The sequence below is a fragment of the Artemia sp. Qi Xiang Cuo genome, chromosome 16, assembly GCF_049724085.1.
Source record: "Artemia sp. Qi Xiang Cuo chromosome 16, ASM4972408v1, whole genome shotgun sequence".
In the NCBI taxonomy this organism is placed as follows: domain Eukaryota; kingdom Metazoa; phylum Arthropoda; class Branchiopoda; order Anostraca; family Artemiidae; genus Artemia; species Artemia sp. Qi Xiang Cuo.
This window is the reverse complement of record NC_142809.1, coordinates 51059659-51086937: the sequence shown is the minus strand read 5'-3', so window position 1 is coordinate 51086937 and position 27279 is coordinate 51059659. Positions and strand designations below refer to the sequence as shown.

Genomic DNA, 27279 nt, shown 5'->3' with positions numbered 1-27279 from the left:
CAACTTCGATTCTATCATGGAACGTAAACGGAAAAGTTTCTGATAAATTGTTTTATTTTTTATTTGTTTTTATTCGTTTTAAATAAAATTGTTTTATTTTTGCTGCATAAGGTGGTATGAAGTGGGTCCGGCTCGGCTGCAATTTAATCGTTTTAAAAAAGAGTGTAGGGGACGTTTAAGGTTTAAAGTAATTTTTTCTTAAAGTTATCATCACTGAATGAGATGAAGGTGGGTTTTTTAAATAATAACAAAAAATACACCAAAAATTTTTTTTAGGGTATTAATTCTTGTATTTAGGGTAACGATAAAATATTATTGTTATTATTAAATTAGTGTCCGAAAATGAAACACAAAAGTGAAAAATCAACACCTGCAATAACTGAAATAAGAAAGAAAAAAATATGACGACTAAAATTTTTTTTTTTTAAATTTTGATCGATGTAGCCTGTAGTCAACAAATGATTCAGCTGCTTTTTTAAGCTTTGTCACCAAAATTAGCTTTTCCGCGTTTTGCTTCTTAACATCAGATCGGAACCTACCCAATTTTTCCCTTTCCAGTCTCTCTTTGAGGCTACTCAAAGCAATTTGAATATCTTGTCGAGTTTCTCGTACTATTGATAGAAGTTTAGGGTCATATGTGCTTGCAAGGTCTCTATCGAGAGAAACTAAAAAATTTTCTATTTCCTTTATTTGATCATTTACTGAAAGTGTAAAAATTTTCTTATCTTTCTTAGCCCATGGCACGAGAGTACGGCTTTGGCTTGGTATGTCTGTTGTATGAATTATTTGTTTCTCAACCGTACTAATTGTTTCTTTAAGTGTAAACGGATTTTGGATTCAATCTTCCGTTGTGGTTCCCATTTGTGTACAATTTAGTGATTCACAAATGAAATTCATTGGAATCGACTCTATTTGTGTCATATTTTGGACACAGTTTCGAGAATTGTGTCATATTTACAACTATCGTAGAGATGTAATCGTCATCTAATTCATCGACATCATTTATTTCACAGAACAACTTCAGATTTTCTCTGTCTTCTTTATCCATTGAGTCGTGAGGTTTTTCTGACCCCCAAAAATCTACATACTGGCCATTTCCTATCCTAAATTTGGTATTTACTTCAATACTATCACTTTTTTTATTTTACAAATGGTTGACAAAATTGTTGATAAAATGAGACCCTTTAAGTAGCATACCATCAGCCTTTCTGCAAATTTCAGAAGCTTCACTTTTAGTTTTAGGAGTTAGAAATGCGGTCAAACAAGAGGATTTCCCCCTTGCCCCTTCCCCCTTCCCAACACAATTATAAGCATGTTTTATTTTCTCAATTTTACAATCCTTGAACTTTGCTTCCTTGAAATCTATATACCTTAAATTGTCTCGTATGCTTACTTCACAAAAGAAAGCCATGTTTTTTGTTTTATCTTTTGTTTCCAAAATAATTGTGCTGGTTTCCACTTCTTTCGACCAGTCAACATCTACGTATCTGCCACCATTTATAATAAATTTAGTGTATTCTTTAATACTTTCATCATTATTTTCTTTTAAATGCAGCATATGTCTTTTAATGATATCTAAAGAGGCGCTACTAAGTGATCCATTTAATTTCTCGCAAATTTCAGCAGCTTCTTTTCTTGATGTTTGATTAAGCAGTGCTGTCATGCAAAGGCAATTTTCTCTAACATTTCCAACGCAGTTATAAGATTTTTGATTTTTTTTCTGTTCTCGCAGTCCTTGAGTTCTGTATAGTCGATGAACTTTATATTGTCTTGAATAAGAGAAACGCAAAGTAAAGAAATTTTGGTTGTTTCACTTGTTATATCTTTTACAGTTATGCCACTTTCTAAATCTTTGGACCAATCTACGACAGCGTATTTATCATTTCCAACGAAATATTTCGTTTGTTCTTTGATCATGTCACCATTTTTATCCCTAGAGTTCCTTAAAAACCTTTTGAAGATATGGAATTGTGAAGACATGAATTCTTTATTTAGCTTACCTTTATGCAATTGCATACAAATCTCAGCAGCATCTTCTTTTGATACTGGATGATTTAAAGAAGTCATACAATTGCACTCCCCTTTCTCGAAAGAGACATGAAGATATTATGCATTAAAGTGGCAGAATTTCTTATAGTTTCAACACGAAAAGAAAAAAAAATTGAAGGCCAATTCCCTAAAGAAGAAAATACATAAAAAAGATGGTCACGATCATCACTTAATCCAACAACTAGCTTATTAAAATTAAAACTTCCAAAACACAAAATGTTTTTTAGAGGAGGTCCCCATAGAAGAAAGCCTATCAAGCAAATTACAGTAAAGATGTGTTGGAAAAGGTGTGTTAAATCAAACCAATTACACAACAGATGTGTTGGAAAAGGAGGGGGCTTATAAGAAAAACAAACAGTAGCACATGCAAACTGGCTTTTCAGATCAAAGACAAGAAGATAAGCTGTCCCACTATTAGACACCACTGGTGTAAACACGGGTCAGCCCATCTACTAGATTCAATATCAGCTTTTTTTAAACAACGAAATAGCCCGTGAGCTCTTTGTTACCGTTTTAGGGAAATAAACAGCAGTATAATCATGCACATTTTAAACTGTGACTTCTTACTCTGTGATAACCACGTTTCTTCTAAGCCGATTATATCAAAAAGACAAGAATTATCTGACCATAAATAATATTTTAGACTATCCCTCTTATCTCTTATCCCACACACATTCAGACAAAACATATTAAAACTACTATTTAAACAGAGTGAGGGCATAATTGTATCACAATAATGAATAATATTATAATAATTGCAAATAGTATTAACCATATATCAAAGGAGAGGATCAAATGTATGTGCATCCTGTTTACCAGCACTCAGGATTGCCACCGCCATAGATTTATCCATGAAAACATAGATTTTTCAACTCTTGACAGGGATTTTGGAAATACCATGTATTTCCATCGATTTTTCAATTAAAAACATTGATTTTTTTAAAGAAAATATGGATTTTTATTCATATGGTATTGAATTGGCTTCACTCAGAAAACCAATCTTTACGACCTGCCAAAATGGGTTAGTGGACATGGTGTCTCACTATTCTTATATCTCTTGCCATAGATGGTGCCCCAGCTCAAGCTCAGCTGGATCAGCTGACGTGATGAAGAAGTCCTTAAAAAATTCAAAACGACTGGAATGTGATTTCTTTTGACCAGTTTTAATGTTTCATCCATGCCCAAAAACAAAAAATCTGCCCCTGCTTTTGCCCTCACCAAGGTAAGTACGAAATGGCTATACAGGAAAGCTATGCGCGATTGAGATATCCCTCTAGTCAACCTAATTGGTTTTGCGTCTGATAATGCAAGTGTAATGCTTGGTAAACAAGCGGGTCTGTCTGCGCTTGTAAAAAAAGATGTGCCGTGGATCACCATTTTCGGGTGCATTTGCCATTCTTTCACTCTGTATTTGGCCAGTGCTTCCGATATTCTAGATCCTGAAATAGTACAATTTGCTCAGAACGCGTACAATTTTGTCGCTTATATCCCCAAAAGGAAGGAAAAGTGAATTTACCGAGTGTCACAAGTTAGTAGAAGTTGCCAAACACGGGATACTTAAGCCATCGAAGACACGCTGGCTAGCAACGGAGCAAGTTGTAAAGAGGTTGCTTTTGCAGTGGAATGCTCTAAAAATTTATTTTCAGAGTGTGCTCGCTGATAATACTCCCACAACCATGATCATTCATGAGGGAATCGGGAATGTTAAGCTTCATCAAAACGCATTATGCGCATCCTTTCATCAGATGGTATTATCCCCAATATCTCTGGAAGAGCTAAAGTTATTAGGTCGAAACCTTCACGGGATGCTGAAGATGATTTTGGACTAAAGCAAAAATCACTATCTGTATCCAGGTTGTCAAAGGACATTCCTGGTATCTTTTCTTTCAAACTAAAGCATCATATTTTCTACTTTCAGTCTTATAGGACTAATAAATTAACTGTTATTTTTTCACCATTAGCTAGTATTTCAATACTGTCACCAGGACATGGGCACTGACTAATCACTCCATAATGACTCTTACACTCATGGTTTCGAAATTTATTTGTTAAGCATCTACTTAAAAGTATTCTTACTGTCATGTGAGGTGCAGGAGGGTGTCCTTAGATCCCCACCTATAAAAATTACCATGAAACCTAGTCTAGCCTTTATACCTTAGAAAAAAAGAACTACACTTATTACTTTCCCGTACAAGAAACTTACAGCACAGTTTTTACAATCTAAAAATAGAGCGATAATTTCTACAAATTGGTTTATACAGGAAAAAAAAGTTAAATAATATAAAAAGCTCCTCACTCTGAGCAATCGTCTTTTCTGCCCCCTTGGCTCCTGCTTCTTACGACGGCTGACATTTGTATGAGAAACTCCACCATCTTCTACAATGTCTACATTGGGAAAATGGGTGCGGATTTATTTAACTTTGGGTATTTTTTGTCCGTCAAATCCTGTCTTAACTTTCATTATAAGAAAAAGGGGAAAAAGGAAATGGCAAGAAAAACGATTAAGTTCTATTTCAGTGCAATGTCTAAGAATTTACTGAAAGAACTACCGCATTCGAATATCCACCGATTCCTGATGTCAATTGGCCTGAATGCACAAAACGTAGACGCGATTGACGGGGATGATGCAAATAGGTTTGGTATAGTGCGAGTAACGACGCAAAGCCCTGTACTGGCAGAAGAATGGGTTCAAAGACTAAGGGCAATGTAATTTAAAATTATTTTTCAAAATGAAAGGTATCCAGTTTTGTAGATAAAAATGGAAAACGCCCGTACGTGAGCCATCTCAAATGAATTCTGGGAGAAGAAACCGACCATGATATAATAACAGCACTGCAAGGTTATGGGCTTGTGGTGATTGTTAGAAGGAAAACTTTTCAAGGGGATGGTTTTATACCTGTTTTTAACGGGAAGGGAACAGCCCTGATATATTTAGAGGTAGCGATCCCACCGTCCAAAAAGATTTTAACAGAGGATAAAATGCAGGTTTTCTACGATGGTCAGCATAAGATTTGTTACATTTGTCATCAGGAGGGTCATGAAGCCCTATTATGCCCAATAAAAAAAAACCCAATAGACGAAGTAGAAATCCAAGCGTAGTGCTCACAGATCAGTCCTCGGAAACCGGCAGAAACTCTAATGTCTGGTTTACAGGCCCACAAAAATTGCAAGCTCTCTAGATGAACAGCTGGCAAATTTGAGTCCTAAGAAGCGGTGAGCCTGGTACTGGGGGCGACAGGCTCATCAGAAACGGACAAGACTCTCACAGGAAACTCGAAAGCACAAGAAAAAACTCGGAAAAAAGAGCGAGAAGTAGCTATTGTGAAAGAAAAGGAAATGACAGAGCCTGAGGGAGAAAGTTCGAAAAGAGCTGAGGTAGGGGGGAAGGAGAGAAGGGGCATCAACCCCTTGAGTAGTCTTAGAGGATTTAAGGAGCAAGAGGCAAAATCAACCCAATCCTCCAAACGAACATTAGGAAGCCTATCTTTATCGTCAACTACAAGTGAAAAACAAACGAAAATAAGACTGCAAGAAGTGTGCTGCAAAAGAAGCGGAAGAAACCCGGACAAAAATAAATGAGATTTACGACGCTGAACGTTAACGAGATAAAACAGGAAAAATGACAGAGTTTAGTTTTAGATTTTATTGTAAAGCAGAAAATTGATATACTGTGTCTCCAAGAATCAGATACAGTAAAGATAAGAAATATTGAAACACAGGGATTCCACTACATTGCTGGAGGACTCCGACCTGACACAGCATAAATAGTGAACGAAAGATTTAAAGATATAAGAGGAACACTGTGTTTTCAAAAGGATGGTGAAGCGAGCAGAGTTTTCTGGAAAGGAGCGGTTTTGTAAATGTGCATTTACCTTCAGGCACAAATGAAGCAAGAGAAAGACAGTTGGTAATACAAAACTCTCTTCTACGATATTTAAGAACTGGCCCGCTATTGCTATTTGGCGACTTTAACTGTGTTTAAGAAGAAAAAGTCATTTTGAGTTCGAGCCGAAATAATATTAAAAGGAAGATTACCATCGAACTTAAAGAAGTGGTAAAAACATGGAAACTTGTAAATGTTTGGCAAGAAATCAGAATGGAGAGGGGTTTCACGAGAATAAAAAAGGAGCAGCATGAGGATCAACAGGGTGTATGGTTGGAAAGATGGAATGGAAAAAATAAAATACAGAAAATATCGCCTTGCCTTTCTCCGACCACTGTGCACTACTGGTAGACATAAAGCTAGAGGATATGGAAAATATTTTGCTACCCATGAAGCGACCTTTTTGGCGAATGGATATTAGTTCCTGCCAGGGATATGATAAAGAAGAAATAAAAAAAGAAGTAAGAAGACTTCTGGCCAGTTACCAAGAATCGAGTCACCTACTGCAATTTTGGTTGAATTTAAAAAAAAATAGAAGTATTCCTGCACGATAAAGAAAAAGAGTCAGAACGCCAAAGAAATCCAAGTAAAAGATATTTATACAGAGTGTCAAACGACCTAAAGAAAGATTTAGAAGAGGGAGAGTGCATATGGCTTGAATATGAGCAAATTAAGAGAGCAATAAAAGATCTCGAGCACAGAGAGTATGAGAGATGGAAAACTCAGAATCGAATAGCAGAAATGTTTGCATCAGACCAGGTAAACCAAGCTTCTGTAGTTAAAACAAGAAGTAAAACAGAAGAAAATAGCCTAAGGAAAGGAGAAAGGGAAGATGGAAAAGTAGTAGAAGAGCAAAAAGAAGTGGGTGAATCAATGACATAGTGGTTCAAGGGGTTGTTTAAAAGAAAGGAGACGGAAGGTGAAGAGGGACGAAAATATTTTAATGAATACCAAACGAGCCGTATGGTAAGCGAGGAGGAAAATGAAAATTTAAGGAGCCCTGTCTCGAAAGAAGAAATTGAACTAGTTTTAAGGAAAGCTAAAAAGAAAAAGTCCAGTATAGACGGACTGAGCTACGAGTTTTATTTTGAGCTATGGGAAGAAATGTGAGATTTTTATGAAAAAGTCGTTAACGCTTTTATCACTGAGGGGTACCCTGAAGAGGAGGCAGTAATATCCCTTTTACACAAAAAGGGAGAACGATCTGATCTACGCCATTGGAGACCCATCTCCTTGCTTTGCTGCGACTACAAGATTGCATACCTAGTCCTAACACAAAGATTAGGATAAATAATGTCACATATACTAGGAAGCTACCGGTTCGGGGGGATAAAAGGAAGAAAAGCACAGCATATTTTGATCGTTCTAGGAGATGTATTATATAGGAGAGATGAGGTGACCCGAAAGAAAAATGAAGTGTGGAAACTTGCTTATTTCTTAAGTGTGGATGTTGAGAAAGCATATGATTCGGTTGACAGGGAAATTTTATTGTCTGATGATTTTAAAGTATGGTTTTCATGAGGATTTTGTTCATATGCTCAAAACTCTTTATCAAAAACCAGTAGCTGTCATAAATGTAAATAGCTTGCTTACAAGAAGGATTGACTTGGAGATATCGTTGAGACAGGGTGACCCGGCTTCGACTTACTTCTTTGATATATACATTGATCCTTTGTTCAAGTACGTAGAAGACTGTATACATACGGTTTACATCTCCGTAAGGATATATGCTTAAAGGCCCTGGGGTTTATAGATGACGCAACTTTTACCCTATCAAGTGTCAAAGATGTATAGGTAGTTCTACAAGGACTTGATTGGTATAAAAGGACTTTTAGGATAAAAGTCCACAAGGGAAAAGCAATCTCTTACCAATGCCTGAATCAGAAAATAGGGAAGAAATGATGCAAGAGCTTTGGATAGCGATATTAGAAAAGGCGAAAACACTTGGAGTGACATTGGCCCGTGAGATGAAGCTGGGTAAATTATAGGAAGAAAAAATACAGAAAATTGAAGGGATGCTGGGGACGGCAAATGATACTAAAGAGTGTTCTTTGTTTTTCAGAGCGACATAAGGAGACACATATTGTCTACCACTACTGTTCTATTCACGCCAGCTTTCGAGCTAGAAAAAGGCTTCAAAAAAGCCTCATTCGATTGGAAATTCAAAGGGCTAGTGGCCTTTTTAAATGTCAAAAGTTATTGGAGGAAAAATAGCCCCCCCCCTCCACGCCCCTCATTCCCCCAATACCATCCATTAAAAATGTTGAGATAGCCATTTTGTTCAGAGTCATGCCCTCAAAAACATCCAATCAAAATTTTTAGATAGCCATTTTGTTCAGCGTTGTTGATTTTCAGATAGAAAATATGTTTTTGAAGAGGATAGTCCCCCAAAACCCTCAGGGCAAGGATTATAAGTTATGCCCTGGGGGCATATAAGGTTTTTATTGAAATCTTTGAAATAAAAACTTGAAAAAGGGCACATACGATTTGAAACAGTTGTCTGACATCAGGCTGTCAGTCGCTTCTACTAACTGAATTCCTCGTTTATTGTGGTCATCACCCTCCCGATTCAAAAATTTAGGTTAGCCCTGATTCAATTTCCGCCTCTGCTTCACTCAAGTAGCTTGGACTTGCCTTCGGGACATCAATTCGAACAACAAGGTCATTAACAATAAATGTTTTAAGAGTGAAGTTGAGAAAGTCCTATGGATGTTATTCTAGAGTTAATGGTCAATTTGACAAAAAAACGCTTGGTCAGCTTTATAGCTCGTTTTTTAATCCTCGTGTGTTTTTTTTTCTGGTGCCACTAAGGAAGTTTTTTAACCACGTCTGAACGTCATCGAATTCGGTCAGTCCTTTTTAAATTTTGTGAGTATTTTCTTTCTGTTTCAAAAACAAATAAGCCAACATCTGCAGGTACAACTACGCCAACAGCTTTAGGTATAACTAATACAAATGCTCCATGTACAATTGAGGCAGCAGGTGCAGCTCAAAACCCGAGTTGCAGTGGTATATTGCGACCAAGTGACGATCAAGTGCAATACTAAGAAGTGCAATGGCCCTCAACTCCTAAAAATAGTGTCAGGAGAAGAAGCACACTCTGTAGAAGTAAATAAACGGACTCGAATGAGTCCGTTTATTTTGCGTTGAAAATCAAGAATTTTGCTAGTTGTAGAAAAAGCCGAGACACATAGTCCGAGTGATAGAGAGGCAAATTTGGGATAAGAGCCTTTTAGGATTGGATAAAAAATGATGCTATTTCAATCATTGATAAATAAATCAATCTATCATCCATACATATGTCATTGCTAGGGTAGATTCAAGGTAAGATAGTCATAGGAATAAGGGATAAAAGATAGGATATATTTTGGATTGATGCGTGCTGGATAATGCCCACTGGACTTCTGGAATTGAATTCGCTTGGACTGACAGGCGGTGAATATGTGAAACCTAAGCCTAATAGGGCTAACCACTTGTAGTCTAAAGGGGGAATACCTTGTCAGAGGATTGACCGATAGCAAACAAATCCCCTGAATTTGCAGGTAAAAAGTTAAATCTACAGTTTTGCAAGTGTTTGGCTTTTTGACAAGGGTAAACGGCAGGAGTAAGTAAAAATCTCTTATTGGACAAATACTTGCATGTTAGTTTTTGGAAAGCCACCTAAGTGAGTGCCAGGCAAGTAACTTATAGGTTCCTTTTCTTATTAGATGGACCAACAAGTAGCCTGGAATTGCAAGGAAAATAAGCGTCCAAAACCTATGAGGTTTTAGGTTTGTCTGGCCTAGAGTGTAAAGTGAGTGAACCCATTCATAAGCTATGACAGTTGTGCAAGCGAAAATTTAATTAAATATCGGTTGAAAAGTATTTAGGTGAATGTGTTTAACTTATATATTTTGGCGAGTGTGTTTGTGTCCTGGGTTTAACTGTCTAGGTTTGTTACAAGCTCAGACAGTTTTGCTACAAAAAAAGCTCGGACTGAGCTTTATGTAACTTTTTCTTTTTAGTAATCTGTTACATACAGGATTAATGTCGTTCATCATAAATTGTGTTAGTAAAGAATGAACTCTAGTGGACAGTTAAGTAAAGAACAAACTGTAGGGCTTAGTTACTCAAATATTAAATAAATAAACATGTGCTTAATGATACATCACACTTATATATTGATAATATGTCAATGCTCAGTATTGTGTCCGGACCTAAAACCAAACCGGGAATTCGTGAAAAAATTAAACGATTTAAGAAAGTCATAGATCCTCTTATGAATTGCCTTCTCAAATATTTTAGAAAATGCTGACAAAATAAAAATAGGGCGGTAATTTGATGGGTTTTCAGGAGAGTCACCTTTTTGACGCGGAATTATCCTTGCTTCTTTAAAAGCAGACGGGAAAACTCCATTCTGAAATGAAAGATTAATTATATGCTGTAATGGCAAAATTACTGCAGACAATATTTCTTTAACAATTATAGAGCTAGACCCGTCAATTCCCGCTGAATTACCTGGATTTAGATCACACACTATTTTTGTTATTTCAGACCGAGAAATAGGCGCAAGAAAAATTGAATTACTTTGAGGAGATGGAAGGTATGAAGAAAAATGTTTATTACACCGTGAATCAAACTGGTTCATTACCGATGAAACAATTTTCTCTCCTATACTAGCGAAATAAGTATTCAAAACATCAGCCACTTTCTTCAATTTGTTAGTAGTCAATACATTTTCTAAACTACTAACTTCAGGCAACTTAGAATTCCTTTGTTTTTTTATAATAGAATTAATTAAAGACCACGTTTTGCGAGGAGAATTTTGAGCTTCTTCGAAAGACTCTTTATAATACCTATGTTTCTGCAATCGTATCAGTGCGTTTAATTTATTTTTGAAGATTTAAAAGTTTTTAATGTTATGATCAGTTGGATTCATTAACTGCTTTTTAAATAATTGTTTTTTTTTTATTAACTGATATCAAAATTCCAGACGTAATCCACGGCCTTATAGGAAATTTTTCTCTGCACATTTTCTTCGTAACAAATGGGCAACTAGAATCAAGGCAGCAATTAAAATTTCTTAGGAAAGTATCAGTTGCCACATCTGTATCCTCCGTGGATATTACATCCTGCCAATCCAATAGACCAAGGCTTTCATTCAGGTGCTTTAATGTTATTTTATTTATTAACCGTACTTGACGTTCCCTACTTACCTGCGGTATTTTATAAGTAAAAGCTAAATCTGAAACCAGCAGGAAATGATCCGATATATCGCTTAAAACAACAAAATTTGCCTTAATTGGTAAGGATGTAAAAATATTATAAATGAGAGAAGCAGAACTAGGTGAAATTTTTGTAGGTATCAGGCAAGTAGGAAGCAGATATGCAGAAAAGCAAGAAGACAATAAATCAACAGAAGCTTTATTTGAAGCTTCTAGAAGATCAATGTTGAAATCTCCGGAGAGGATAACATCTTTATTTTGAAAATGAGGTTGATGCAAAAAATCATGGAGTTTAGAGAGGAAAGACTTGACTGGAGAAGAAGGAGGTCGGTATACTACGCAAAAAACTATATCATTTTTTCCAAGACTAATTTCAGTTACCATTACTTCAAAAAGCATTTCCTCATGAGAACCTTCTAGATTTACAAGGCGTCGAAAAGAGATGCCATCTTTAACTAATACTGCCAAACCACCTTGGCGCCTTGTCAGTCGGGTTTTGAAAGTAAATTGATATCCAGGAAAAGCAATATGAGGAGCCGGATCTATAAGAAAAGTCTCACAGAATCCAACGACATGAAAAGAGAGCTTATGAAGTACATCGACAAGATCATCTTGCGAACTAAAAAAACGTTTACAATTCAAGAATCCTGTTCTCACAACACCGGTCCTGGGAAAATCAGAAACTTCGGAAGGTAATTTATATCTACATAAAGAGCCTTCGCTTAGCTTAGTGCCATCTTTTCCGTATATTTCAGTGGCTTGTTCTCTATATATAGGTAGTTGGAAAACTGTCATGCATGCGCATTGCCCGCTAGTTTTTCCGATACACTTATAGGGACTCTGTATTTTTTCATTTTTAAAACCTTTTAGTTCCTTAGAAGGTATGTATATATTACAAAGAAAATTCGACTCAGAGATGTGTGCATCGTCCTCGTTAATAGCTATTTTGACTTTTGATTCCTTTGGCCATTCTATATCGATGTGCTTATTCCCATCAATAGCAAACTTAGTATTCTCCTTTACACCGTAACCATTTTTGTCTTTTAAATAGTTTAGAAAATCTTCTAGGTCAGTTTTAATACCCTTAGTAAATTCCCCACCTATGTTTTTATAGGTTTCTGATGCTTTATTTCTTGAGTGGGTTTGTTGAAAGGCTGTTATACACGTACATATTCCACTCGTTTTTTCAGAACAGTTGTAAAGCTTTTGTATCTTTTCGATTTTGCAAGATCTTAAATCCTTGAGGTCAATGTGCTTAACGTCGTCTTTTATGGGTATGTCGCAAATAAAAGCATCTGTGGTACTTGCTGCATCTATAATAGATACTCCAGTGTCCAAGTTCTTTGACCAATTGAAGTCTGCGTATTTGTCTCCTTTAAGAGTGAATATGGTAAAGTCTTTAATAGTTTCAGCATTATTAACCTGTAAATGCCTGAAAAATTTCTTCAGTGCCGATACTGATCCTTCAATGAGTGTACCGTCAGCTTTACGACAGGAATCTACGGCTTCTCGATTTGACGCTGGAAAAAGTAAAGCTGTCACACAAGAACACTTCTCCCTTGAATTACCAAGACAAATATAATGCATTTGTGTTTTATTATTTTCACTGCTTTTTAGATGCTCAAAATTTATTCTGTCTTTACCATCCTTTGTATCTAGGTTACAAATGAAAGGAAATTGCGCCTGGTTGGTTTCAGATTTTAAATTTTGATAAGTTATTCTTTTTTCGTCTTCAGCATGGGTGACACCTACGTATTGGTTTCCTCCAACAATGAATTTATTACCCTGCTTTATGGTGTTGTTAATTTTGGAAGTTCGTCTTATCACATAATTGAGAACACCAGGGAACACCTTCTAATTCGCAAAATTCAGCACCTTCTTCTTTTGTTCTTGGCTCCAAGAATATGGTCATGCATGGGCAGGAGCCCCTAGAATTCCTGACACAATTATATGCAGTTTGAATCTTCTCGCTGTTAAAATCTTTCATTTCCTTGGGAATTATTGGGAAGTCACACATAAAACTTGAATGCTCTGAACCTGTTTTGTTTGCTACAGCCAAACATTCTACCTTGCTTTCAGCATCATTTGACCAGTCGACTTTTGCAACCTTGTCATCACCCAAACTAAATCTAGTATATTTTTTTTATTTTATCCGAGTTCTCAGCCTTCAAATGCCCAAAATAACCTTTAAGGTTAGACATTTTACTCAGCCTACCTGATGAACTTATACATTTGGCAGACGCTTCTTTTCTTGATAATGGTTTTAAAAAAGTTGTCATGCACGGGCATGTTCCACTAGTTTTATCAAAACAGTCATATATCTTTTGAATTTGCTTAGTTTCACACTGTTTCAATTCATCTGAGTCTATAAGATCAATACTGTCATCAATGGGAAAGTCGCAGAGGAAAATCAGAGTTTTGTTTTTTATTTAAGCTGTTAAATTGTTAATAGTTACTACGAAGTCAAGCTCTTTTGACCAATCAACGTCTACTTACTTTTCATTCCCAACAAAGAATTGATCATGACTTTTTATGCTGTTACCATTTAAAGCCAATATGTGCTTAAGCATTCTTTTAATATCATAAGGAGACCCCGTAGATGAATTACCATTTGAATCTCCACAAAATTGTATTGCTTTTTCTCTTGATTTAGGATCCTGTAATACAGTCATGCAAAGGCATTTGCTGTTTGAACCTCCAAGACAGTTATAAGGTTTTTGTATTTTATTCAGTTTACACAGCCTTAATTTATCTGTATCTACAAACTCTAATTTATCTGTCACAGATATTTCACAAAGGAAAGGCGACTCCATCATTTCCGGTGTTTCCATCATTTCATTTACTTTTGGAGCTTTTTTTACTTTTGGAGAAGGTTTTTTGCAGTCTTCTGACCAGTTAATATTTATGTACCTTCCATCTCCAATATAGAATTCAGACGTATCACATATGTTTCCATATTTTTGTTATATGTTTCCATATATTTTTATAAAAATGTATTTGAAGTCTTCTATTGAAACTTTACTAGCAAGTGTCCCTTTCGCCTCTTTACAATATTTTTCTGCTTCTTCTTTTGATTTGGGATGTTGCAAAGCTGTTATACAAGAACAACTTCCCTGGCTATTCGCCATACAATCATAAGGGTACTGTATATCACGAGTATTATATATTTTTAAGGGCGATTGCTTTAAGTACTTCAGATCATCGGTTACTTAGAATTCACAAACAAACGGCATAGTCTCGTTTTCTTTCGCTGAATATATACTGATTCTGGCTTTTGCTTTCGACCAGTCAACATATGTGGAATAGTTTTCATCCAAATTCAATTTCGTATGATTTTTATATATTGCCTTATTGGATATTTGTTGCTCAGATGTTCAAAGAAAACTTCAACACTATTCTTCTCAGACTTTCCAGAGGAACCTGTAAGTTTACCGTTTGCTTTTTTACAAATTTCGCTTGCTTCTCTTCTTGTGACATACCATAGAAAAACACCTTCACAACGGCATAATCTCTTTGGGTTATTCTTCTATTTATTAATGATTTTTCCGTTCAATTTTCCACAGGCAACAGTTGCATTTGTTGCCTGGTTAAAGTTTGTATAACAAACACACTCACTCTTTGGATTGCCTTTACAATTAGTCGAGTTTTGGAAGTATTTTAGTTTTTAGACATTTTTTCAATTCATCAATGGCTTTTTCATCAAATGGCTTTTCATCCCGTAGACTTTGGACAACCGGAGTGAATAATGTTGCTACCATTATTAAGCTTACAATTATTTTCATGAGTTTTTGATCACTTTTTATCCTAAGTCTTTACCGTCTCACACTAACCCAAGTCTTAACCTGAAACCTCTAATTTATTGTTTCTCAAAATTTTGGCGGACCCAGCGTTGTAGAGGTCCTTATTCCTTATATGACAGGTTCATCCCATGGGCCATAAATATTAGTCTTAAACTTCTGAAATTTCACAAACAAATAAGGCAGAACAAGATTTAGTAAAATAAAGGCAACAACTCCTAGAACAAACAGTTGGGAGTCAGCATAATGTAGACACAACAGGGATAAAAAAATTAACATACCACCAACAATTTCTGAATAATTCGACAAAGCATATACATGAGGAAAAATGGCAAAACAAGTAATGGCAATTGTCAAAAGAAAAAACACATGATAGTGACTAGGAAGCCTAGAAGCTAGGCAAATCGCAGCACAAAGGGAGGTACTTAAAGAAATCTGCTTTGATGCAACAACATAAGATTTACCTTAATCAATAGAAAACAAATATAATAGAAATAGGAGACTACAGATGGCGTAAATACTGTCGGTACTAGTTGACTCAGTCAAAGTTTTGAAAACCGCAGATAGTGCAAAAGATATGCCTAAATATATAATACTATCTCTTACTGATATCGAGGAGCTATTTTTAACAAATGATAAAATTGTCAATGTAACATATATAGCAGAAGATACCACTGATAGATTAATTACCGATATTGCACCATTTTCCAGCAAAAAATATACGGATAAAAATATGAATACCACTGATAGGTATGTAGTGATTCTAAGTGATCCAAAAATGCTTTGTTTGAATGAAATTGGATTAAGATTGATGTTAGTCCTAAGATCCTGTAGAAATGTATTGTCTGTATAATTATCTGCAACACCAAAATCTTCATAGAGCACTTTTTTCCAAACAGTTTTGGACGCACCAGCGGTCCTTTCTCTCACTTCACCAATCATTTTTTTATGCTTATCGTTAAGTTAGCGGCAACTTATCCACCGACTATTGTTCCTGCAATATCAAAAGGTATTTGCCAAACCTAAAAAAAAAATATATATATAATAAAAGAATATAGCCAACAGGTTATTCTCTCAAAATTTTTAATTATTTGTTTCTTCTATCACATACAATAATTTTGGTACTTTTTGAAATTTCTGTTAAAAAATTAGAAAGCTAAAAACTAATTGGGTCAAAGAACATTTTGTTCTTCATTGATGACATCATACGGCTGTGAATCCAAACGAAAGTAAACAGCAACATAAAAAAAAATAAATATTCTCCAGAACTTCTGATGACACATTTATGTTGACTTTTGTCAACGTTTTAGATGATGGGGCTTTTTTACAGGAAAAGGTCGCAAGCCCCTCGCCCAACCTTTCAGCTGCTGAGATTGAAGCCTCGCATTACCAGATAACTTCACTAAAAAAAGGAAAGTTTTAAAACAGAAAACGAGTAGAAATGTCTGTATGTTCTCTATAACTTCAAATAAAAATATAATTTTGTATTTTTGTATATATGACAATTTAAAAGTATTATTTTCATCAAGATACCCCAGTTTTTGCTACTGTCTTAGCTTTTTTCTGATTTGTGTTTAAATTGTCTTCTACTAATACCTTTCATTGACAACTTCAAACCTTATTGAATCCCGTCACAAGCACTGGATTATTTTGATAGATGTATTATAACAAAAAACTTCGGCTACTCTACGACTGGGTCTTTGCTGACAAGAAAAAACAACAATAGAAAACAGAAAAAACAAGACACGTCACTGTTTACCAGGGAAAGTGATTTTCCTTGTTGCTAAAGGGGGGGGACTGTAATTGTCTTAAATGCGAGTTTCGGCTATGGTGATTCCAATAACACAATTTTCATTTCGATTTGACGCCATCTATTTGGGGTTTCAGGCTATTTTTTCAAATTCCCATAAATTTGTTTTCGCAACATACTTTTGCCGCTGAGAATAATCAAAATAATAATAATCTCCTGAATTAGATTAAAATGGAAATTCTTCATTGACAGTTTTCTTTTTAAAACACTTTTTTATTTTTCTCGGTTACTATCGACGAGACTTGGTTCTATACTTGGTAGCGGCAGATGCCTCAACCATGATTCGTTGCCAAAAACTGTTTACCTTATGAGGTTCCAATGCCCGAACTTTGAATGGGAGCACAACTACATTTTTGACTTGAACAAAACTTCAGCTTTAAGATCAGAACCAGGAAGTTTACCCTTTCCTTCTTTGCAAATTTATTTCTTCATGTGACTTTTCTTGTTATTTTCCATAGAAAAACCCTTTCAAAACGCCACTGTCTCTTTGGGTCACCGATGAAACTATAGGACATAGCTTCTTTTTTTATTCTTGTAAATTTGTAGTAAATCAGACACATTATAGTACTTTAGACTATTTTGTAACTTGTGTCTGCAAATCTTCTTTTTTTGGTCTTCAATTTTTCTTGAGACACAGAAGTTTCATCTAATGAGACTACCGTTCAATTTTTCAGACTATTTAGAGGCAACTCTATTTGTTTGCTGTTCCAAATCTGTGCAACAAAAACAGCGAGATAGATGGTACGATACTTATAAATAAATATTATATAAATCCTCACATGAGAATTCTATTAAATACGCTGAACGAAAGCCTATCTCAAAATTTTTATTGGATGGTTTTTGGGAAATGATGGGCGTGGAGGGGGGAGGCTAGTTGTTCTCCAATCACTTTCGACATTTAAAAAGGATACTAGTCCTTTGAATTGCCAATCGAGTGAGTTTTTTTTGAAATTTCTACGACAACGCCATCTATAAAAACCATATATACCCCCAGGGCATAACTTTAAACCACGGCCCTGAGGGATGTGGGGGGGAGTTATTTGCCCTCCAATCACTTTTGACTATTAAAAAGGACACTAGCTTTTTGCATTTCCAATCGAATGAGCATGTTTCGAAGTTTTTATGACAATATCTTTAATAAAAACCTTATATGACCCCAGGACAAAGCTCAAAATCTTTGCCCTGAGGGTTGTGGGGAAGTGTCCTTCTCAAAAACATTTCTTCAATCCAGAAATCAACTATGCTGAATAAAATGGCTATCTCAAAATTTTGATTGGATTTGTTTGGGGGAATAATGGACTTGGGGGAGCTACTTGCCCTTAAATTATTTTCGAAGATTAAAATGTAGACTATAACTCTCTAATTCCAATCGAATGAGCCCCCTTTGAAGTTTCTACGACAACCCCTTCCACATGAAGTTCCTCTGGAAAAATATAATAAAAATAACCAAGAAACATTAGAGCCGGATGGCTTTTACTATAGGCAACGATATAGTGTTGCCTCTGATTATGCAGGCACAGATTAGACAGACTATTTGAACTATTTAATGCAGAAATACGGAAACTCAAACAAAGCACAACAAGAATATTTGAGGTTTTCTTCAGAAGAAGTAAACATCGAAGGTACACAGGCTTGATATCAATCATTGGCGAACTTGCATCGCGCCTTTTTGGTCTATCGACCGATGAAGATTTTAATATTGAGAGAAAACGTAAGAAAATCAAACGCAGCAATAAATACCACGTTATACAATCAGATAATAGAAGCAAAAATAGCGAGCTTGCAAAGAGATACAATTGAAATAATCTCCAGAAAAATTCAAAAACAGTCAACACAATGAAGTGTTTAAAAAATGAAGTGGATAGGGTAAAAGCAGATTCTAGCTTGTCCATTATTTCAATGGATAATATAACAATGTCATTGTTAAATTTAGCTACAGATGTAATTAAATTCAAGTTTGCCCTATTTTCGTTAACAGACTCTACCCTATCACATGACACAGGCAATCCCACTAGCTTGAAAATTTTTTTAGATAAGCTTAAAAACCACCTGACATTCGGTCTTTGACTTTTACCAGTGGAACCTGAGGGGCTAACCTTTTTTTATTACACTAAGCTAAAAGTGCATATAACTGAAATTAAGGAACATCATTTTGCAGTAGTACCAATACCTCTAATAAATCAACAGTCCATATATGACCTATATAAAACTTACACTGTTCCTGTCAACATTAAGGAAAATAAATTCTTTATGTCTCCAGGACAAAAGGAAATATGCGTTAGCAAATACACAAGAATTAAAGGAATGTGTCTTGTTCAAAAACTTGCTTTGTCAACTAACGCTACCTATCTGTTATGTGAAAATTGGATCTAATATGTTGGATATTCTCCTAAAAGAATCTCAACAGAAGGACGTCCTACGTGTAAAGCCCTAATCGGAAGCACAAAAAGAGAAATATTTATCAACCTATGGAATCGTTAATGACTATTTACCGTACCTAAAACAACTGTAGGGAACATTGCCTGTTATAATAATACCGAGAAAATTGATCCAAGAAACCAAACTGAGCTACTATTACAGGATGTTGGAAACATAATAATCAAGCAAGGTTGTTGACTCATAACAAAAAAGACAACCGTACATTTCATTTTGAATCGCTATAATTCTTTTTTGTATGTCTTCTAACTGCATGTATCTTTGCTCTTCATATTTATTCTTTATTCGCTCGGATTCTCGGTGTAGCATTTCCTCTAACCGCATGTGTCTTTACTCTTCATTTTCACTTTTTACTCGCTTGGATTTTTGGTGTCGCTTGTTTTATAACCGCGTGTGTTTTTGCTTTTAATTTTTTACAAGCTCTAATTTAAGATTTTGTTTTTATTATAAACGCATTTATCTTTTCTCTTCATCTTCTATTTTGTCGCGGATTGATTATAAGTGCCGCTTATTTTCTAACTAAATTTTTATTTCTTATACATTTAGGATTTTTATTAATTAAGACAATTTGTCAATGTCCTTTGCCTTAGGTCCTCGTATTAGTCTTTTCTCGTTTGATGCTCTAGGTTGTTGATTTTACCCACTGTGAATTTATTTTGTTTGGGCCGTTCTACAGGTCATTTTACGTTTGTAATTCAGGTGGTTCAATGGAATCATTATTTGTAACAATTGTAAATTTTTGTTTATTAGGCCTTCCTACAGACATTATATAACTGGTTGAGTTTGAAACTGTAAGCTTATTGATGTTTATTCCGTCATATCTCTTTTTATGCCATAGTGGATTTAACATAAAAAAAATAAAACTTCTTTAAAAATTAACCTGGTATTTCTCTAGCTTAAATAAAAAATTATAATTTTTGTTGAGACACCAGAAATATTTTTGCCGTTTACATTATAGATTTATCAGTAAGACAATAGAAATTAGCAGAAAAACCACAGCAGCTACTTGTTGATTCCAAAAACACTAGAATTACCACAAAATGACCTTAGTTTTCATGCTCTGAACCACCTATCTATATAGGTAGTACGATTCTTATGAAACTCACAGCAAGCAGCTTAATCAATCTTGCAGCATTTTAATTGACACTTTTCATCTCTTACTATCTCTTCGCTCTTGCTTCTATTTCGGGCATCTCTAGTGTTGATGCTTGTTGTAATTGTAGATACTGGTTCATTAGTTATAAGTATATATGGTAGATTCCTTTGAGCACACTCTTTGTTGTTACAAGATTCTGGTTGCTCTCTTCCTACACCTCCTCTTCCGTGGCTTTGCCCGACTGGACAAGGTATTGTACTGCAGAGAAGCAAATTTTCAAAAGATCCTTGTCTAACATAAATACTTGACTTTTCTCTCTCAATTTTAACTTTTCCATACAACTGGTCTATTAAATACCTTTGCTTTTCTCTTTTCATGATACTATGCCTTGTTTTTGTGTAGTACTATTATTTTTAAGTTACTTGAAGCTTGCTTGGATAAAACCATTAATGTTTGAGCTTTGTAGTCTTACGGGTCCTTATATTATATCCATAACACCACGTATCGAGTATCAAGAGCTTATAAAAAATCAAAACTAATTTTAAAAATTTTAGGCATTATTCAAGTTTGAATTAAAACATTATAATAATTGCTTGGGCACCATAAATATTTTCACAGTTTACATAATAGCTTTAGTGATTCTTAACTGAACTTCAAAAAATGCTTAACTTTTTTTTGTGTCTTAAAAAGACATTGCTTATACTTAAATACACATCGAACTATTTTTATCACACTTACTGACAACAGCAGCTTAGCGCAGCGGAAGTGGGCTTGATATTTAACCCAGAGTTGGATGGATTGAAACCTCATTGAAAATTGTTGGGCCTAAAATCTAGCAGTCTTTGGGTAAATTTCGATTCTGGACTTGTTCCTGAGTTTTGTTCACCTTCCTCAAATACTTTCAAGATAGACAGAAGACATTAATCTAGAATGTGACTCTACACATTTTCAATCAATTTTAATCTTTACCAAGCATTATCTGGTACACTAGGCTACATTACTTGAGCCTAGGTCAAATCTAGTTGTTTACAAAAAGTTCCCAGCCAAGCCAAGCCCAATAGCTTAAAAACAGGCAAGTAAAAGCAGTGGGAACTGAAACTAGAGCGTAGTATTCTAAAACAGTGAAATCGTCTTCCATAGGCTAGAGATAAAAAAGCTTAGTCCTTTAGTCCTTTTAAATTATTCGCATTTCAGTTTTCGAACATTTTGCGCTGCAAAATGGCATTATTCAAGATTGAGTTAAAACATTAAAATAATTACCTGGGCACCGTAAATATTTCTGCACTTTACATAATAACTTGCGATTCTGAACTGAACCGAAAAAATTTCGACTTTTTTTTGTGTTTCAAAAAAGACATTGCTTATACTTAAATACATCATGAACTATTTTAATCACACTTACTGACAACAGCAGCTTGGCGTAGTGAAAGTGAGCTTGATATCTAACCCAGAGGTGGATGGATTGAAACCTCATGGAACATCGCTGCGCCCAAAACCTAGCAATCTTTGGTTAGATTTCGATTCACCGACCTCTGAAGTTGCTCTTGATAATAAATAACTGACAATTAAGTACCAATCGAGACGTTTTCCACATCCTAGGCAACCTTAGGACCTCATTCTTACATTTGAAAGGCATGGGTCACAATCTTTTTTTATTTAAAGCTTTCCTCTGTTCCACAGTAACCAAGCAGATACCACATTGTACTGTTATTTCATTGCTGTCTTCAGGTTGATCCACTGTACAGAACAAATATAGGCTTCTTGACTTGGACCTCTTGCTTTAAACCTTTCAGCAGTATTTCTGCTATTTTATTCTTGATTATGCTTTTCTTCATCCATATATTGTTGATGAGCCAAATGACGACAGTGATTAATTGTCCTGTTCTGGTGTCTCTTCGTCATTAGAGTAAAGTTCTCCATCTTAATGTAAAGTATGGTGACAAGTTTGTGGGATCTGTTCTTTCTTATATCAATGATGAATTTACCTGCTTTTAGTGCCCCTTTATTTATTATAATGTCTCCATTACCAACTCGCTCACCTCTGTTCATTAGTCCTAGTATCTTTCTTTGCTCTTTCATCCGGAAATTCACGTCAAGCAATTCATTTTAATTCACTGTAAAATCAACTGTATAATTCCAAATGGGACCGAGGCTATTCTCTACTTTTGAGTGGCGCAATTCTTATCATTTTATTATATTTTCATATAATGCGTTGGTTTCGGGTTTCTTTCAAAAACAGGCTGCTGTAAAACAGAATGTTCAACAGTAAATTGAATAAACACCATTTGAGTATTTTAAAACGACTTTATCTAAGAGATAAGATCGTTCCCTCAATAGTGTTTACCTCTTTTCATGTGAAACTGAGTTAAAAAATATAATGCAAGGTAAATATTTTTGCCACATCTCAATTTATTTTAAAGATCTAAGGCTATTTTTGGGATTATTATATTCGAATAGCAGCAGATTATGATTCTTCATGAAACAGGACTATCTAACATGACTATGATGTATTGGTTATGATATTATAGTCAGTAGCATACTCAGAGTTTTCTCTGCGTATGTTATCAGTATATTTGATTCACAATATATACCTAACAGAGAAAGACTATTGCTCTGATATGGAGTATGTACTTATTTTGGCTCTAATTGAGCCAGATATGCCTCTAGATTTGATTAAATAAAAATTTTCAAACAAAAGTCAAAAGCCATATTAAAACCTAAAAAAGCAGATTTAAAGCTCAAATGGCCACTCCCTTTAGTAAAGAACGATGTGATCTCTTTGTGTTTAATAGTGTACTTCTTGTTAAATAGTGTACTTCTAAATAGTGTACTTCTTGTCCTGACACTATTTTTAGGAGTTGAGGGCCATTGTACTTCTTAGTATTGCACTTGATCGTCACTTACTTGGTTGCAAGGTACCACTGCAACTTGGGTTTTGAGCTGCACCTGCTGCCTCATTTGTACATGGGGCAGTTGTATTAGTTATACCAAAAGCTGTTGGCGTAGTTGTACCTGCAGATGTTGGCTTATTTGTGTGTGCAACTTTTGGCTTATTTGTCCCTGTTGGCTTTATTCTACCTACAGGTGACATATTATCAATATATAAGTGTGATGTATCATTAAGCACATGTTTATTTATTTAATATTTGAGTAACTAAGCCCTACAGTTTGTTCTTTACTTAACTGTCCACTAGTGTTCGTTCTTTACTAACACAATTTATGATGAACTGTCTGAGCTTGTAACAAACACTCGACAGTTAAAGCCAGGACACAAACACACTCGCTTAAATATATAAGTTAAACACATTCACCTAAATATTTGTCAACCGATATTTAATTAAATTTTCGCTTGCACAACTGTCATAGCTTATGAATGGGTTCACTCACTTTACACTCTAGGCCAGACAAACCTAAAACCTCATAGGTTTTGGACGCTTATTTTCCTTGCAATTCCAGGCTCCTTGTTGGTCCATCTAATAAGAAAAGGAACCTATAAGTTACTTGCCTGGCACTCACTTAGGTGGCTTTCCAAAAACTAACATGCAAGTATTTGTCCAATAAGAGAATCATACTTACTCCTGCCGTTTACCCTTGTCAAATAACCAAACACTTGCAAAACTGTAGATTTCACTTTTTACCTGCAAATTCAGGGGATTTGTTTGCTATCGGTCAATCCTCTGACAAGGTATTCCCCCTTTAGACTACAAGTGGTTAGCCCTATTAGGCTTAGGTTTCACTTGTTCACCGCCTGTCACTTCAAGCAAATTCAATCCCAGAAGAGTCCAGTGGGCATTATCCATCACGCCTCAACCCAAAATATATCCTATCTTTTATCCCTTATTCCTATGACTATCTTACCTTGAATCTACCCTAGTAATGACATATGTATGGACGATAGATTGATTTATTTATTAACGATTGAAATAGCATAATTTTTTATCCAATCCTAAAAGCTCTTATACCAGATTTGCCTCTATATCACTCGGACTATGTGTCTCGGCTTTTTCTACAACTAGCGAAATTCTTGATTTTCAATGCAAAATAAATGGACTCATTCGAGTCCGTTTATTTACTTCTACAGAGTGTACTTCTTGTCCTGACACTATTTTTAGGAGTTGAGGGCCATTGCACTTCTTAGTATTGCACTTGATCGTCACTTGGTTGCAATGTACCACTGCAACTCGGGTTTTGAGCCGCACCTGCTGCCTCAATTGTACATGGAGCTGTTGTATTAGTTATACCAAAAGCTGTTGGCGTAGTTGTACCTGCAGATGTTGGCTTATTTGTTTTTGAAACAGAAAGAAAATACTTACATAACTTGAAAAAGACTGACCGAATTTGATGACGTTCAGACGTGGTAAAAAATTTCCATAATGGCACCAGAAAAAAAACACATGAGGAGCAAAAAACGAGTAATAAAGCTGACCAAGCGTTTTTTTGTCAAATTGACCCTTAACTCAAGAAAAACATCCATAGGACTTTCTCAACTTCACTCTCAAAACATTTATTGTTAATGTCCTTTTTGTTCAAATTGAGGTCCCGAAGGCAAGTCCAAGCTACTTGAAGGAAGCAGAGGCGGAAATTGAATCAGGGCTAACCTAAATTTTTGAATCGGGAGGGTGATGACCTCAATAAACGAGGAATTCAGTTAGTAGAAGCGACTGACAGCCTGATGTCAGACAACTGTTTCAAATCAAGTGAGCCTTTTTTTCAAGTTTTTATTTCAAAGATTTCAATAAAAACCTTATATGCCCCCAGGGCATAACTTATAATCCTTGCCCTGAGGGTTTTGGGGGACTATCCTCTTCAAAAACATATTTTCTATCTGAAAATCAACAACGCTGAACAAAATGGCTATCTCAAAATTTTGATTGGATGTTTTTGAGGGAATGACTCTGAACAAAATGGCTATCTCAACATTTTTATTGGATGGTATTGGGGGAATGATGGGCGGGGAGGAGGGGGGGGGCTATTTTTCCTCCAATAACTTTTGAAATTTAAAAAGGCCACTAGCCCTTTGAATTTCCAATCGAATGAGGCTTTTTTGAAGCCTTTTTCTAGCTCGAAAGCTGGCGTGAATAGAACAGTAGTGGTAGACAATAGGTGTCTACATATTTCACTCTGAAAAACAAAGAACACTCTTTAATATCATTTGCCGTCACCAGCATCCCTTCAATTTTCTGTATTTTTTCTTCCTATAATTTACCCAGCTTCATCGACACAGCCCACCAGGGCCCGAGGGTAGGCGTTTTATGTTATGCCCTGGGGCATAACTTATTAAGGGGCGTTTATAACTTATGGGAAGGGGTTTTGTATGTGAAGAACACAAACGTTAAGGGGGGCACCCCCTCTCCCCTCCCCTGGATCTGCCACTGCCTTACACTTTGTTTCTTTCCGTGTTAGGGAGGAGAGCAGATGCCTAATAGGTGTGTGTTAATACCAAAACATTCTAACTCTCATTGGACCTTCAGGTATAAACAGAATTAGTTCAAAGGAAGGGATGGAGGGGGGGGTTGCTATTTAATACATCTTGATTCTCGCGAGTATTTCAGGTCTAGGCTGTTTTAATGAAAGGAAAATTGGGAGATGTTAACGTGGGCGATTTTCCTGGGGAAATTTTCCGACGGTTGGGGGAAATTTCTGAGGGAGGGGGAGTTTAAAGACCTGTGTTACTGCTAAATAAACTAAAAATTTTTACTATTTTCGCTTCATTTTGTTAAATTCTGATTTTTGATTCTTATTGATTTCTTTGGACTAATTTACGGCATATTTGACAACGATTTGAATGTAAAAACAATACAGTGATCTTTGGTATTTATTCAAGAATTTCGTTTAAAATACGAAATAAAGAGCGTTTCAATGACAAAATCTTATCTTATATCCAGTTTGGATCCAATTTATTGGTTTTACTTATATGTGAACTCTGCAAAATCAATAAAGATTAAGATACACGGTATAGAGTATAGGCTATATATGATTTTTTGGTTCTTTTGATTCTTTTGTTAGAAAGGAGGGTAGATGCCTACTAGGTGTTTGTTAATACAAAAACATTCTAACTCTCTTTGATATTCAGGCATATACAGAATTATTTCAATGGAAGGGGTGGGGGTGGCTGTTAAGATCTACTCTACATCTACATCAATTTAATTCTGAATGTAAATTCTGTAATAAAAACATAACATTTATTTCTTTTCAAAATCACTTTAATCTTTTTTTTAATCATTTACAGTATTTTTTCATTTTTTATTTTTCGGTTAAATAGCTTAAACATAAACTACAAATGCAAATATTTGGAATTACAGTCAAAACTTCTAGAAATAGTAAATCTAATATCAGTTCTAAATTCCAAATTTTCAGTGGATAGCTAGGCTTAATAATAAAAAAAAATGCCCGGTCTTAACTAGAAATTGAAAATGTTACTGCTACTAGTGCCGTATCATGGATTTTGGTTCAGTGGAGGGGGTAATTTTTTTGTTAGTGGGGAGAGGCAGAATGGAAAGTTAAACAAAACGTCAAAAGTGTATTCTTATGCATTTTTATTACGTTTTTACGAGTTTGACAAACATTTCGCTTGGGGGAATTTAAACCTTTCAATCCTTTTCATGAAGACAGCCCTGACTATTACTACTAATAACAACTTCCCACAACACCAAGTCACCTGACATTTACCCAGCTACACTCACTCATCAAGAAATATATTGTTATTATTTAATTGCACAGAACAATTTTGGACTAAAATCAAGCCGATGGCTCAAAGATTTTTCTATAAATTTCATTCAAAAAATCTACTAATGAGATGTATTACAAGCAAAATTTTAAAATAAATTTATAAATTTTAAGCCAAAATATGTTCATGATAGATAATCCTATGTAAACTCAATTAAATAGTAGTTTTAATAGAGCAGTATATAGGCCTACAGTTTATACATGCTTTTGTTTCTAAATGAATGTTTTTTGGTAATCATCAGTTTTTTTCTCAATGTCTATGTACATGCAGTCAGTAA

The 27279-nt window shown here is 35.3% G+C and overlaps 2 pseudogenes; both read right to left on the bottom strand.

Moving 5' to 3' along the window:
- Window positions 1-1144: 1144 nt before the first annotated feature.
- On the bottom strand, window positions 1145-14918 carry LOC148943063 (uncharacterized; annotated as a pseudogene).
- Window positions 14919-15044: 126 nt separating this feature from the next.
- LOC148943062 (phosphatidylinositol N-acetylglucosaminyltransferase subunit C-like) lies at window positions 15045-15950 on the bottom strand (annotated as a pseudogene).
- Window positions 15951-27279: the final 11329 nt, after the last annotated feature.